This window comes from Pan troglodytes, chromosome 3 (assembly GCF_028858775.2).
Source record: "Pan troglodytes isolate AG18354 chromosome 3, NHGRI_mPanTro3-v2.0_pri, whole genome shotgun sequence".
NCBI lineage: Eukaryota > Metazoa > Chordata > Mammalia > Primates > Hominidae > Pan > Pan troglodytes.
The window spans coordinates 188,458,679-188,472,222 of NC_072401.2; the positions used below are offsets into that span (position 1 = coordinate 188,458,679).

General features: G+C 40.0%; 1 long non-coding RNA gene across 1 annotated transcript; it reads right to left on the minus strand.

Moving 5' to 3' along the window:
- Positions 1-489: 489 nt before the first annotated feature.
- LOC107974134 (uncharacterized) lies at positions 490-9,176 on the minus strand. The gene is made up of 4 exons (XR_001716681.3): positions 8,879-9,176; positions 7,387-7,494; positions 1,074-1,127; positions 490-737 (listed from the first exon to the last, which is right to left on the minus strand). It is a non-coding gene; the product is annotated as an uncharacterized LOC107974134 (long non-coding RNA).
- Between the last annotated feature and the right edge of the window lie 4,368 nt (positions 9,177-13,544).

A 13,544-nucleotide genomic window follows, 5' to 3' on the forward strand; every position in this document is an offset into this window, starting at 1 on the left:
TTGTGTACCACATCTACTTTTAACAAATAAATATAGACATAGTAAAAAACACATGGGCAGATATATACATATCAATCACAGACTTGAGACCGATGATAATTTTATACATCTTGTTTTTGAGTGTGATGAAACAGGAGAGTTCCCTGCCCTCCCCTGACCCGCACAGGGTGGATGACAGGGGTGCGGCTCTCTATTCGACCACCATGAGCTCAAACCCCTTGTGGGAGAGGGAGCACACAGACAGCCAGGTGCAGGAGCCAGGGTGAGCACTTCGGGCTGCAGCCCCGTGGTAGTCTCTAGGGCTGTGTGTTTGTGACCCCAGACCCCAGTGTTACAATGCCCTTTTAGCTCTGTCTTCCGCAGATGGCTTAAGTGTTAACCAGCTCAGTGCCCCCACTGCCCTTCTGCAAAGGCAGAGGACCTGTGTGATGGCTTTCTATATCCCAAGCTCTTGTCCAGCATCCCAGAAGAATCAGACCACACATGAACTTGAAGGATGAATGTAGGGGTTTTATTGAGTGGTGGAGGTGGCTCTCAGTGGGATGGATGGGGAGCTGAAAGGGGGATGGAGTGGGAAGGTGATCTTCCCCTGGAGTTTGGCTGTCCGGCAGCTGAATTCCTCTCTGACTGCCCCCCAGCTGAATTCCTCTTGTTGTTCAGACATTCCTTCTCTTCTCTTTTTCTCTGCTGCACTGTTCATCTGCTTGCCTCCTCTTCTCCTCCTTTGCTTCTGAAGCCTGGGGTTTGGGGTTTATATGGGTACAGGATAGCGGGGCGTGGTGGGCCAACAGACAACTTTTTGGGCACAAAAACAGGAATGCCTATCTCCATTTAGGGCTGTGGGTCTCCAGGCTTGAGGGTGGGGCCTTTGTCAGAGAACTGCCCTCTTCTACCCAGTATTTCCCTGTCTCTATCCATATCAGTGATACCAGTAAAACAACAACAAAAAAACCTAGAATGCCACATGCATGATGGGGCCTACAGGACGCTGAAAGCCATACGTCTGCCCCTAAATATTCACCCTGCTTTACTGTCATGAAGCATGCCTGGAATATCATCATTTTAGCCTGTACCTTTGAATTAAGTGGAGTCCTCTTGAGAATCCTTGTCAGAACAAGCAGATATTCCTGTAAAAAACAGGTTCTGTTTTTTATATCATGAGAATGAAATTGCTACAGGATGGGAACAACACACCATAAGAAGAGAGCTAGGAGGGTGAAGTGCATAAAGGCAAAATGAGGGATAACATACACATTTCATCACATTTCAGAATGGAAGCCAAAGTGCAGGTAAACTGCAGACAGCAGGATGCTCAGAGAAGACCAGCATGGTAAGGGGTCAGTTAGCCACAAACTTGTAGATGTCACAGGTAGAAGAAGCCTGACAGGCTGAAAACTTGTCTAATCCAAGGGAGAAAACTGGCAACCTGAGAGCCAGATGGTGTGGCTGTGTGTGTTTGGGTTCTCCGTGGGATGACTTTTAAGCTGGCTGGGAATGTCTTTAGGGGTGCAGGAGCTCCTCAGTTTGACAGTCCCCAGTACTTCCTCTTATCTTTTGTTCATTGATTTTCCTCTCTGCCTCTTGAAAGCATTTGAGCTTATGGCCGTTGACGAGTTAAATTATTTTATTTTTTATGTTTTTGAGATTGAGGGTCTCGCTTTGTCACCCAGGCTGGATTGTAATGGTACACTCATAGCTCACTGTAACCTTGTCCTCCTGGCCTCAAGCTATCCTCCCACCTGTCTTCTCTTGAGGAGCTAGAACCCCAGTTCATGCCACCACGCCCGGTTTGTCATTTTATTTTATACATGAGATCCTGAGCCCAGAAAGTGGCATGTCCAGCTTAACGAAACATGCCCTTCTTGTCATTATTCTCTGGAAGCAGCTTCTCAAATTAGTTCACCACCTATTAATAGTTAATTTACCCATGGTTAGTTTACAGCACGGCATGCTCTTTTTTTATACTTTTCTTTCCACTAGACTGCCTCTTCCTTCCTTCACCCATAAAAGAACAGACATTTTAGCTTCAGTTGATTGATCTAAGGCCAATGGGTAAAAATGTGAAGCACATTTCAACCTAACTATAATGATTAACTTTCTATAAATTTTGATTGTCCTAAAAAGGAACAAGTGGTTTTGAAATAGTACAAACTCTCACTGGGTGCAGTGGCTTACGCCTCCAGTCCCAGCACTTTAGGAGGATAGCTTGAGCCAAGGAGCTCAAGACCAGCCTGGCCAACATGGTGAGACCCCATCTCTACAAAAAATACAAAACTTAGTCTGGCATGGTGATGCACACCTGTGCTTTGAGCTACTAGAGAGGCTGAGGTGGGAGGATCACTTGACCTCAGGAGGTGGAGGTTTCAGTGAGCTGAGATCACCCACTGCACTCCAGCCTGGGCAACAGAGTGAGATACTGTCTCAAAAACAAAAACAAAACAAAACCAACAAAACAAAACAAAACAAAAAACACAAGCTCTGACATTGGAAGCGTTCAAGCCAAAGTTAGGAATACTGAAAAGAAAGGGAATTCTTACATTTGGTGAAAAGTTAACTTTGAGATCTTTACATTTTCTTCCAAGTTCAGAAACATATGTAAATCCTGACCTTTATCTGTAGAGTCTGTAAAATTAGCATTTGTACTGGTAGCTGTGTTCATATTTATATCGGAATCCGTCTGTATTTCCAGAACTATACCTATGTAACTCTAGCTCTGTTTCTGTGTGTACCATGAAACATACTAACTTGTTTGTGCACTCACATGTTTGTTGAACATAAATGCGTCTAGTATTTATTATGATTAATGTGGTATTTTAAGTGACATTGAGGTTGTAGCAGTAGACCTCAACACGATTAAGCCACTAATAGCTATGTCCAGTAACATTGTCAGGATTAAAAGACAACACTTTAGAATAAACCAAAAGTTAAAGAAGTTGATGATCCTGTTAGACATTTTTTATTTATTTAACCTGTGAGTTGGCGAGACATCCTTATAGCATGTTATCTAGGGTTCAGACCTCTGTCCAGGTTCTGCCAGACCTCAGAACCCTTGGATTCCAGTTGGTTGTGATAATATGTGTAAAATATTGTTGACACCTGGACAGAGATTCTAATAATAGAACTGAATTCAAAAGAAACTGTCTTTGATTTTGTATATACTTAAATAAGAAACTGTAGAGAGTGGAAACTAAAGCTTTTGTTTTCATGTTCTGTTTTCTTTTTCTTTGTGAAACAGAGAAACAAAACACTTTTTGTTCCTTTGTAGACTCCTCAGCTAATGACATGTTTGGAGATCCATAAGGCTAGACAATATGGCAAGGCTAATTAAATTCTTAGAAACTTTCATTTCTTTAAAATAGTGTGCCAACACATAGGGTGGTTTGCAAACTTATGACAATTTGGAAGCAACTACTCACTTGGCTGAAAATGTCAGTAGTTTGTTTTCCTACAACTGATGTGGCAGATTGGAAGGGAGAAAGGAGGAGTGGAAAGAGGTGGTATCAATCCTCTAGATCGAAGCTCCAGCAAACCAAACATTATGGAATATAGTGTAAAATTCTGATTTGTTTACCAGTTCCTATGGGAAACATATCTTCTACTCATGTATAGCCTCATGAGACAGCCATTCTGTTTCTAAATAGATGTAAATATTGGCAAATTTCATTCTAATATCTTGCTACAAGTAGGAACTTTATTATTATTATTATTATTATTATTATTATTATTCAGGCTGGAGTGCAGTGGCGTGATCTCAGCTCACTGCAACTTCTGTCTCCTGGGGTCAGCGATTCTCCTGCCTCAGCCTCCTGAGTAGCTGGGACTATAGGTGTGTGCCACCATGCCTGGCTAATTTTTGTATTTATTTTTTGTAGAGATGGGGGTCTCGCCCTCACCATGTTTGTATTTTTGTAGAGACGAGGTTTCGCTGTGCTGGCCAGGCTGGTCTCGAACTCCTGACCTCAAGTGATCCGCCTGCCTTGGCCTCCCAAATAGGGGATTACAGGTGTGAGCCACTGTGCCAGCCTACAAGTAGGAACTTTAAATTGTGATAAATATTTCTATAAAGTAGGCTTAAGTTGGTGTCATATCTAAGAATCCATTACTAAACCTAAGGTCATGAAGATTTACCCTCAGGGTAAGTGTTTTATAGTTTTAGCTCTTACATTTCAGTTTTGTACATTTTGAGGTAATTTTTATATATGACATGAGGTGAGAGTCCAACTTCATTCTTCTGCATATGGATATCCAGTTGTGTTTTAATACTTACTATCTTATAGGGGAAGGAAACAAACTTATTGCCTCATAAGAAAGCTCTTTCTAAATAGCTGTAATTAGTAGCAAATTTCTAACATTTTGCTACATGTAGACCTTTATATCATAATAAATATTTCTAAGAGGTAGGTTTGAATTATAAGTGTTGGAATTTAAGCTTGTCTTCTATCAGTTGAGAGTCTTACACATTTTAGGATGTGTAGTAAGTTAATATATTTATTAATAGTTTTTGGCCAGGCACAGTGGCTCATGCCTCTAATACCAGCACTTTGGGAGGCTGAAGTGGGTGGATCGCTTGAGGCCAGGAGTTCAACATCAGCCTGGGTAACACAGCGAGACTCCCATCTCTACAGAAAGAAAAAAAGTTTTTATTAAAGAGAGGTTGTTGGTGAGGCAAAGTGTATTGAGAGAGTATGCATTGACTTTTGTGTTCAAAATCAAACTGCTACTACACAGCTGTGTGACACTAAGGAAGTTACTAAAACACTCTGAACCTTGTTTTCTTCTCTATCAGATGAAGACAATAGTATCTATCTCATGTGATGTGTTATGATGATTAATTGTGATAAGGTATATAAAACTGCCTGGAAAACAACAAGCTCAATAAATATTAATTTGGCCAGGCACAGTGTCTCACGCCTGTAATCCCAGCACTTTGGGAGGCTGAAGTGGGCAGATCACTTGAGGTAAGGAGTTTGAGACCAACCTGGCTAACATGGTTAAACCCTGTCTCTACTAAAAACAAAAATTAGCCGGGTGTAGTGGTGCACACCTGTAATCCCAGCTACTTGGGAGGTTGAAGCAGGAGAATCAGTTGAACCCGGGAGGTGGAGGTTGCAGTGAGCTGAGATCAGGCCACTGCACTCCAGCCTGGGTGACAGAGTGAGACTCTATCTCAAAAAAAAAAATTAATTTATATTACAATTGGCTCAGCTCCAAGTAAAATTCATTTTTGTGATGTAGATTTTCATATATTATTTTTTAGAGCAGCTTTATTGAGGTATACCTTCTATAAGTACACATATTATACTAAATTGTACATATTTAAAATGTACTATTGGATACATTATGATATACATATGCACATGTGTATATATATCTATATATATATATAGACTCAAAACACTCTTGACCATATCCATTACCCATGTAAAAAGTTTTGTCTCTTTTTAGTCACTCTCCTCCCCCCACGACTTTTAATCCATTGATCCACTTAATCCATTGATTCCACTTTTTGGGGTATTAAACATTAGCTGAGCGTGGTGGTGTGTGCCTGTAGTCCTAGCTATTTGGGGGGCTGAGGCCGAAGGATCGCTGAAGCCTAAGAGGTCAAGCTGTAGTGAACTTTGATTGCACCACTGCACTCCAGCCTGGGCAACAGAGCAAAACCTTGACTCTTAAAAAATAAAAAAATAAAAATAAATAAAAATAAAGGTGCCATGAACATGTACAAGTCTCTGTAAGAACATACGCTTTTTTTCTCTTGGGTAAATATCTAGGAGAGGAGTGGCTGGATCATATAGCATACATATGTTTAACTTTTTAAGAAACTGTAAAAATGTTTTCCAAAGGAGTTGTACCGTTTTGCATTTCCAGCAGTCATGTATGAGTTTTAGTTTTTCTGCATATTCACCATCATTTAGTATGGTCAGTGTTTTAAATTTTATCAGTTTAAGTGAGTGTATAGCAGTGTCTCACTGTGTTTAATTGTACTTTGCTAATTACTAATAATGTTAAGTTTTGTGTTTTTTTTTTTTTTTTTTTTTTTTTTTTTTGAGACAGAGTCTCGCTCTGTCACCCAGGCTGGAGTGCAGTGGCGCGATCTCAGCTCACTGCAAGCTCCGCCTCCCGGGTTCACGCCATTCTCCTGCCTCAGCCTCCCGAGTAGCTGGGACTACAGGTGCCCGCCACCACTCCCGGCTAATTTTTTGTATTTTTAGTAGAGACGGGGTTTCACCATGTTAGCCAGGATGCTCTCAATCTCCTGACCTCGTGATCCACCAGCCTTGGCCTCCCTAAGTGCTGGGATTACAGGCATGAGCCACCGCGCCCTGCCTAAAAATGTTAAGTTTTTATTCATGTGCTTATTTGTCATTTGTGCATCTTCTTTGGTGAAATATCTGTTGAAACTTTTTGGCCAATTTGTTACTGTTTGCTTTCTTACTGTTTTTTGAGAATTCTTTATACGTTCTGGATGCAAGTCTTTATCAGTTATATACTTTAGAAGTATTTTCTTCTAGTTTATAGCTTGTCTTTATTTTCTTACTGGTATCGTTCAAAGAGTAAGAGTTTTAAATTTTGACGTGGTCACATTAATCAGCTTGTGGTTTTTATTGTGTTTTGTGTAAGCAATTTTTGCTTAGTCTAAGGTCACAGAGATTTTCTCTTAGGTTTTTACAGAAGTTTTATAGTTTCAGGCTTTACACTTAGGTCTACAATCCATTTTGAGCTAACTTTTTTATATGGTGCAATGTATTGATTTAAGTTTATTTTGATGAATATAAATATCTCAGTTGTTCCAGCCTCATTTATTTGAAAAAACCAGTCTTTCTCCACTCAATTGCCTTTGCACCTTTCTCAAAAATTAGTTGTCTATATAGGGGTCTATTTTTGCATCTTATTCTTTTCATTGATCTATTTGTCTATCTTGATGCCAATAGCACACTGCCTTGGTATTGTAACTTCTAAGAAGTTTTGAAAATAGGTAGTGTAAATCTTCCAAGTTTGTTTTTCATTTTCAGACTTGTTTTGATTACTGTAGGTCCTTTGAATTTTTATATAAACTTTTGCATCATCTTGTAAATTTCTGTAAAAGAGTCTACTGGGATTTTTTCTCAGATGTTGAATCTATAGTTTTATTTGGGGAGAATTCAAATCATAATAGTATTGAGTTCTTTGACCCATAAAACAGCACATCACTCCTTTTATTTCTTTAATTTCTTTCAGTAGTATTTTGTAGTTTGCAGTACACAGGTATTTATCCCAAAGTAGTTCATAGTTTTGAGGTTATTGTTAGTGGTATTGTTTGTTAAATTTCAGTTTCTAATTATTCATCATGAGTATATAGAAATACAGTTGATTATCGTATATTAATCTTGTATCATGCAACCTTACCATCATCATTTATTAGTTCCAGTAGCTTTTTTGTAGATTCCATTGAATTTCCATGTAGACAGTTTTGTCATCTGTGAATAAAGACAGTTTTACTTCTGTCTTTCCTGTCTGGAATTGAAAAAAAAATTTTAGTTTTTTAGTTTTTTGTTTTTGTTTTTGTTTTTTCATTATTGCACTGGCTAGAACCTGTAGGACAAGGTTAAACAGAAATGGTGAGAGCAGATGACTTTGGTATAGTTTTCTCCATGTTTCTTAAACTTGGTTTTTGTTGAGCTTCTCAAATCTGCTTATAACTCAATCAAATTTGGAAATATTTTGGCCATTAGTTCTTCATTTTTTTTTTTGCTTTGTTTCCCTTTCTCTCTCCTCTCCTTCAAGGACTCAAGGAAACATATATCAGGCCTTTCGATATGGTGCCACAGTCCTTTAATGCTTTTTCACTTACCTATTATTATTATTTTGATTTTATTTTCAGGAATTTATGCTTCTCTGTCTTCAAGTTCATGAATATTTTCTTCTGCAATGCCTAGTCTTTTTAAAATTCTATTTAGTGAATTTTTAAAAAATCCTTCCCTTATTGGGGCAACACCCTTCTGAGAGTAAGCTACCCAATGCCTCGGGTTTATAATGTTTTCTGATATGGCTCATAGAAACAGGAACTATTTCTGCTTCTGTGACAGGGCTTGGCACTGTTTCCTCTAACCTTCTAATGTTTATTCCTCTGGTCTTGGGTAGTTTGATCGTTGAGTATTATTCTGCTGAATTCTCCAGCGATGGGCTTTACGGATTTCAGTAATTCTCTCTGGGCAGCACTTGGGCATCCTGTGAAGGATTCACCTTGTGGATGATACACACTTTATAAACCACCTTTTCTGTGAAGGGCCAGATGGCAGATATTTTAAGCTGTGCAGGCCATATGGTCTCTGTTGCAACTATTCAACTCTGCCATTATAGCCTGAAAGCACTTGCACTGTGTACATGAATGGACATGGCTATGTTCCAATAAAACTTTATACAGTAAAACAGGTGGTATGCAAGATTTGGCCTGTGGGCCTTAGTCCATTGATGACTGTGACTATAACTGTGCCTGTGTGTTTGTGTCTGTGGGTGGCTGGGTGGGTGTACATGTTTTGTATTAATAGTTCCTATGTCCTAAATGGGATGGGAGACAGCCTTATTCCAAATTCAAAGCAGAAAAAAGAGCCTATAGTTATTGAAACTTTTCAGATTGGCGTACACTGACACTTGCTTTCATTATTTTTGCTCCTGTTTTTGAAATGCTAAGTAGTGAATCGTTTAATGCTGACATTTAAGCTAATTGCTCTTTAATGTACATTTGACATATGAAGCAACATATTGCAATCTAAAAATAATTAAGATAAATCATTTGCTTATATTGCTGTGGCAAAGTCAAACCATTTTTCATCTCTCTCCCTCTTTCCTAGTGTTTAAAGCAGGGTGTCTTGAAGTCAAAATGGAAATTGGTACTTACCGCCCCCGCTTTGTGGGGGCCATGGATGGAGGGGCTGCAGCAGCTCATGGGATGCTCTCTCTGTCATCAGGCAGCCTCCCGATGGGCTGCCTTCCAGGCTCTGTGCTTCTGAATTCCTCTGCAGCAGTTGGCAGGCAGCCAGTGTGCCATGAAGGATTAGATTCTGTCTCTCTTCCTTTTATACACACCCCGAGAGGATTTCCTTCTTCAACTTTTAAAAGACTGGCTCCAACCAGCAAATCCAACAAGTGGGCCCATTTGTGAATTGAGTATCTTGGGAATTATGCTATACAAATAGGTCACAGTTGAATAACCAGTATGTGCAAATTGATTTTTCTCTTTGGGTGGGGGAAAAACCCTCCTAGTTCTCTCAAGGGAAGATTGTATCACCATATAACAACTGTCACAAGGGCACAAAAATACACTTTTGAGTAGAATGAGTCATCTGTTTCCCTGGGTGCTTCATTTTTAGTTATAAAGTGCGTTGATCATATTTCAAAAGCCTGCTGTATGTTCTTTAAAGTTAGGCCCTTTTCTCCATTTGTGCTGAGCAAGTAAAGATTTCCAGCTTTATTCAGTGTGATTATAGATTATGAAACCAAAAGGCTATCAGTTATTCCTATACAAAGGCAGTTTGTTCATTTTTGGTAAATACAGATTTGGGCATGTGCCATTTTCCTATATTGTAATTTTTCATGAAAAGAAGTAAAATTTATGAACAGATTTGTCACATTGAGTTGAATTTACTTAACACATGTATAAAATGTTATGTGGGAAAAAAAACACACTAAAACTCAAAGCGCTTTTTCTATCCTGTTATTCAACAACAATCATCAACACAGAAGACTTATGAGACTAAATGTGTGAGAGTGTCTCCCACACACGAAAGGGTGTCTCCCACACACGAAAGTGTTTCTCCCACACACGAAAGGGTGTCTCCCCACACATGAAAGAGTGTCTCCCACACACGAAAGGGTGTCTCCCACACACGAAAGGGTGTCTCCCCACACACGAAAGGGTGTCTCCCCACACACGAAAGTGTTTCTCCCACACACGAAAGGGTGTCTCCCCACACACGAAAGAGTGTCTCCCACACACGAAAGGGTGTCTCCCCACACACGAAAGGGTGTCTCCCAACACACGAAAGTGTTTCTCCCACACACGAAAGTGTTTCTCCCCACACACGAAAGGGTGTCTCCCCACACACGAAAGGGTGTCTCCCCACACACGAAAGGGTTTCTCCCACACACGAAAGGGTATCTCCCCACACACGAAAGGGTGTCTCCCACACACGAAAGGGTGTCTCCCCACACATGAAGTGGCAGACATCTGCTAAGTGTCCCCTGATTCAACTCAGTTCCAATGCTGTCCACCTGGAGACAGCCTCAGACCCCATAAAGTGAAGGCTCCGTGCCACAAGACCGCCCCTGACTTCAGACGCCAATCAGCAAGTGCAAGTGGTTTTCCCTGTACTTCTGAGCCCCCCAGCCCCCCACCCTGGCTATAAATCAGAGTTCCCATGACCCCATCCTCTGGTGCAATTAATTTGCTAGGGCTGCTCACAGAACGCAGGGAAATACGTTTACTGGTTACTATAAAGGATATTACAAAGAATACAGATGAAAAGATGCATAGAACGCGGTATGGGGAAAGGGGCTGGAGCGTTCGTGCCCCCCACCCACACTGGCCTGTTACTCTCCAGGAATCTCCGTGTTATTCAGCTATCTGGGAGCTCCCTGAACCCTGTCCTTTCGGTGGTTTTGTGGAGACTTCATTGAGTAGGCATGACAGATTAAATCATTGGCCATTGGTGATCTACCTTGGGCCCCTCTCCCCTCCCTGGAGATTGGGGTGTGGGGCTGAAAGTCCCCCCCTCTAATCAGGCTGTGGTCTTTCTGGTGACCAGCCCCATCCTGAAGCTACCTGGGGGCTGCCAGCCCTCACATCACTTTGGAGATTCTAAGAATTTTAGGAGCTGCATGTCAGAAAATGGGATCAAAGAGTAAATACACATCGTGGGTGTCTTTGCTACGAAGTAAGCTCTATGATAACTGGGACAGTGTATATCTTTCTGGCCATTGTATTTTTACAGCTAGATGTATCCAACACATAGTTTATATCATTAAATATTTGTGAAGGAAATGAGGGAATGGAAATAATTGACCTTGCAGGCTGCAGTGACTGAATAACTATTGAACAAAGGTGGATATATTTACAGAAAATAGTAATTTCATTTTTACAGTGTTTAAGGATGGGAGTCACCTCTGTTGACTAGAGCTTAACTCTGCAGTTTAATTTTTTAAGAAGGTCTATGGAGGTAAGACAATGAATAAAGAACATTAAAGAAAATAGAGCTATATCTGAACAACTTGGGGAAAATTACAATAATGGGGAGGTTGGTGAAGGAGGAAATGCATGTGGTTGGCTGAGATAGAGCAGCCTCTTTTACTTAAGGTTGCTTGCCTTTTCTTACTCTCCTTTCTAAAAACAATGTCAAGACTCCCAGCTCAAAATGCTAATTTGCATTTGGTTTGGAAAAATATTCCTATATTTTAAATACATGAATTTCTACAGTAAGAACCATTAGAACATATAGAAATTACAGGCAGATCAGTATTAAGCTTCTGCCACACGGTAACTTTATAACTGATAATACAAACAAATCAGTGCAACCAAATTTTTTAGGGGAGGAATTTAGTAAACTTTGTTCTCAAGAAATGGGAGCTGTCATTCAGAAGATATTCTGTCAGTTCTCAATTTCCAAATGCTTGTGAATTTTAGTCCTTTTTGTGCTTGTTACTAGTTTCTATCTTTATTGAATTGTGGTTAGAAAACATAGTTTGTGTTACAATGGTTCCTTGCAATTTGTTTTATGGACCAATTTTTGTAAATGTGTCTGAAATGAATGCATATTCTTCAGTTAGATGAAGGAATCTATGTCCATTAGATATCTTCCATATATTTGCTGATATTTTGTTTTTACTTTCACAGAGAGTGGTATATTAAAAATGTCCCACTATAAAGGCAAATTTGCCACTTCTTGTAGTTTTTTTTCCTTTTTTTTAGCTGAACTATTAGCTGTGTAGATGAGGGAAGCTATAGGCTGCTGGTTGATTGAAGTCTCCAGCAGCTGTGATGTGGAGCCAGCATACGCTGGCTTGAAAGGGCTGATTGCACGTCTGTTCCCAACTCTGTGTCTAGAGATTTCACGTCGGAAGCTGGAAATTGCCCCTGGTGGTAGTAGGTACACCACGGAAATCAGCAAGTGTCACAAATCAAGGCTATTTCCCTCCACCCTTCAGAGCACCAGTTTACCAGCACACCAGTGCTTCTGGCATAATAAAGAGATCCTCCTTGTCTCTGAAAATGCTTTTTGCCTTATAAAATACTTTGATATAAAAATAGTTATACAAGATTTCTTCTGATTATTTGCTTGAGTTGAGAGCATGTTTCTCTAGGAAGAATTTGATTTGCTTCTGCCAGATATCTGGATGCACTGTCAAGCAGGATTACTGTTTAAATTTAAAATATCGGTTGATTACCAGAAGTGGTAAAATGAGACAGATGATAACCAACTAGCAAAGCTGCATATGCATCTCCTATGACCCAGCAGTCTCTCTTGAAAGTGGAAGAGACAGATAGGCACACATATGCTTACCCAAGTCATGGCTGCCGAGATCACAATAGCCCTGCGCTGGAAGCTGGCCAAGACCCAGCAACAACGAGGGCAGTCAGAGAAATGATGGTACAAATACTCAGTAGAAGACTGTATAGCAATGAGAATGAAAGAGCATCTACTACACACAGGAATTTGGATGAATTAAACGAATGTAATGTTGAGAAAGAAGCCAGATGCAAGAGAGTAAATATTGCACGACTTCATTGAGATCAAGTTCTTAAACTAGCAAAAATAAAACCTTTGTTGTGCAAAATCAGGATACTGGTTCCCCTTTAAGGAGTAGAGTGGTTAGAAGGGGCTACCCAAAGGGCTTCCAGTATGTTGCTAATGTTTGTTTATTGATATTGGGGCATTCAGTTTGTGAAAATTCATCAACTTGTTCGCTATTATTTTGTGCCCCTTTCTGTATGTGTGTATTGTTCAATCAAAATTGAAATTAACTTGTGGTCTTTGGGGATTCAATATTAATAATACTTCAGGCTCCAAGCCCACATAAATTCTCAGACCCATCTGAATTCTCTGGCTGTGTACTTTGAGGGGATATTCTTTCTTTCCTCTTGGAACCAAGGTGGGATAGTATAGGTTTACTGCCGTCTAGCTTTACCGAGTGGCGTTCTATCCATCACCTGTCTCACCCTGTCATTAATGCTATAGCTTTCTTGAGTCCTGGTTTTATGCAGGGATCTCAGACCTTGTACAGACATAAAACCAAAATTCAAGGTCACCTGAAATTGGTGGACACACCCAGGTCGACTGTTGGCTTAAATGCTGTTTACCTCCCAGGACTCTTGCTTTTGACTTTGTTTCTGATCTTAAAAGATTTAAAAAATTTTTTTACTTTCCTTATTTTTTTCCAAGTTCAATCATTCATTCAGAAGAGTGGTGCTAATATTTCATCTACCGCTCTTACGTGTTTTATGACAGGAAGTTTTAGACCTCTTGCTGCAATACTGTGAGATACAGAAGTCTTCCCCCAAGGTTCTTTCT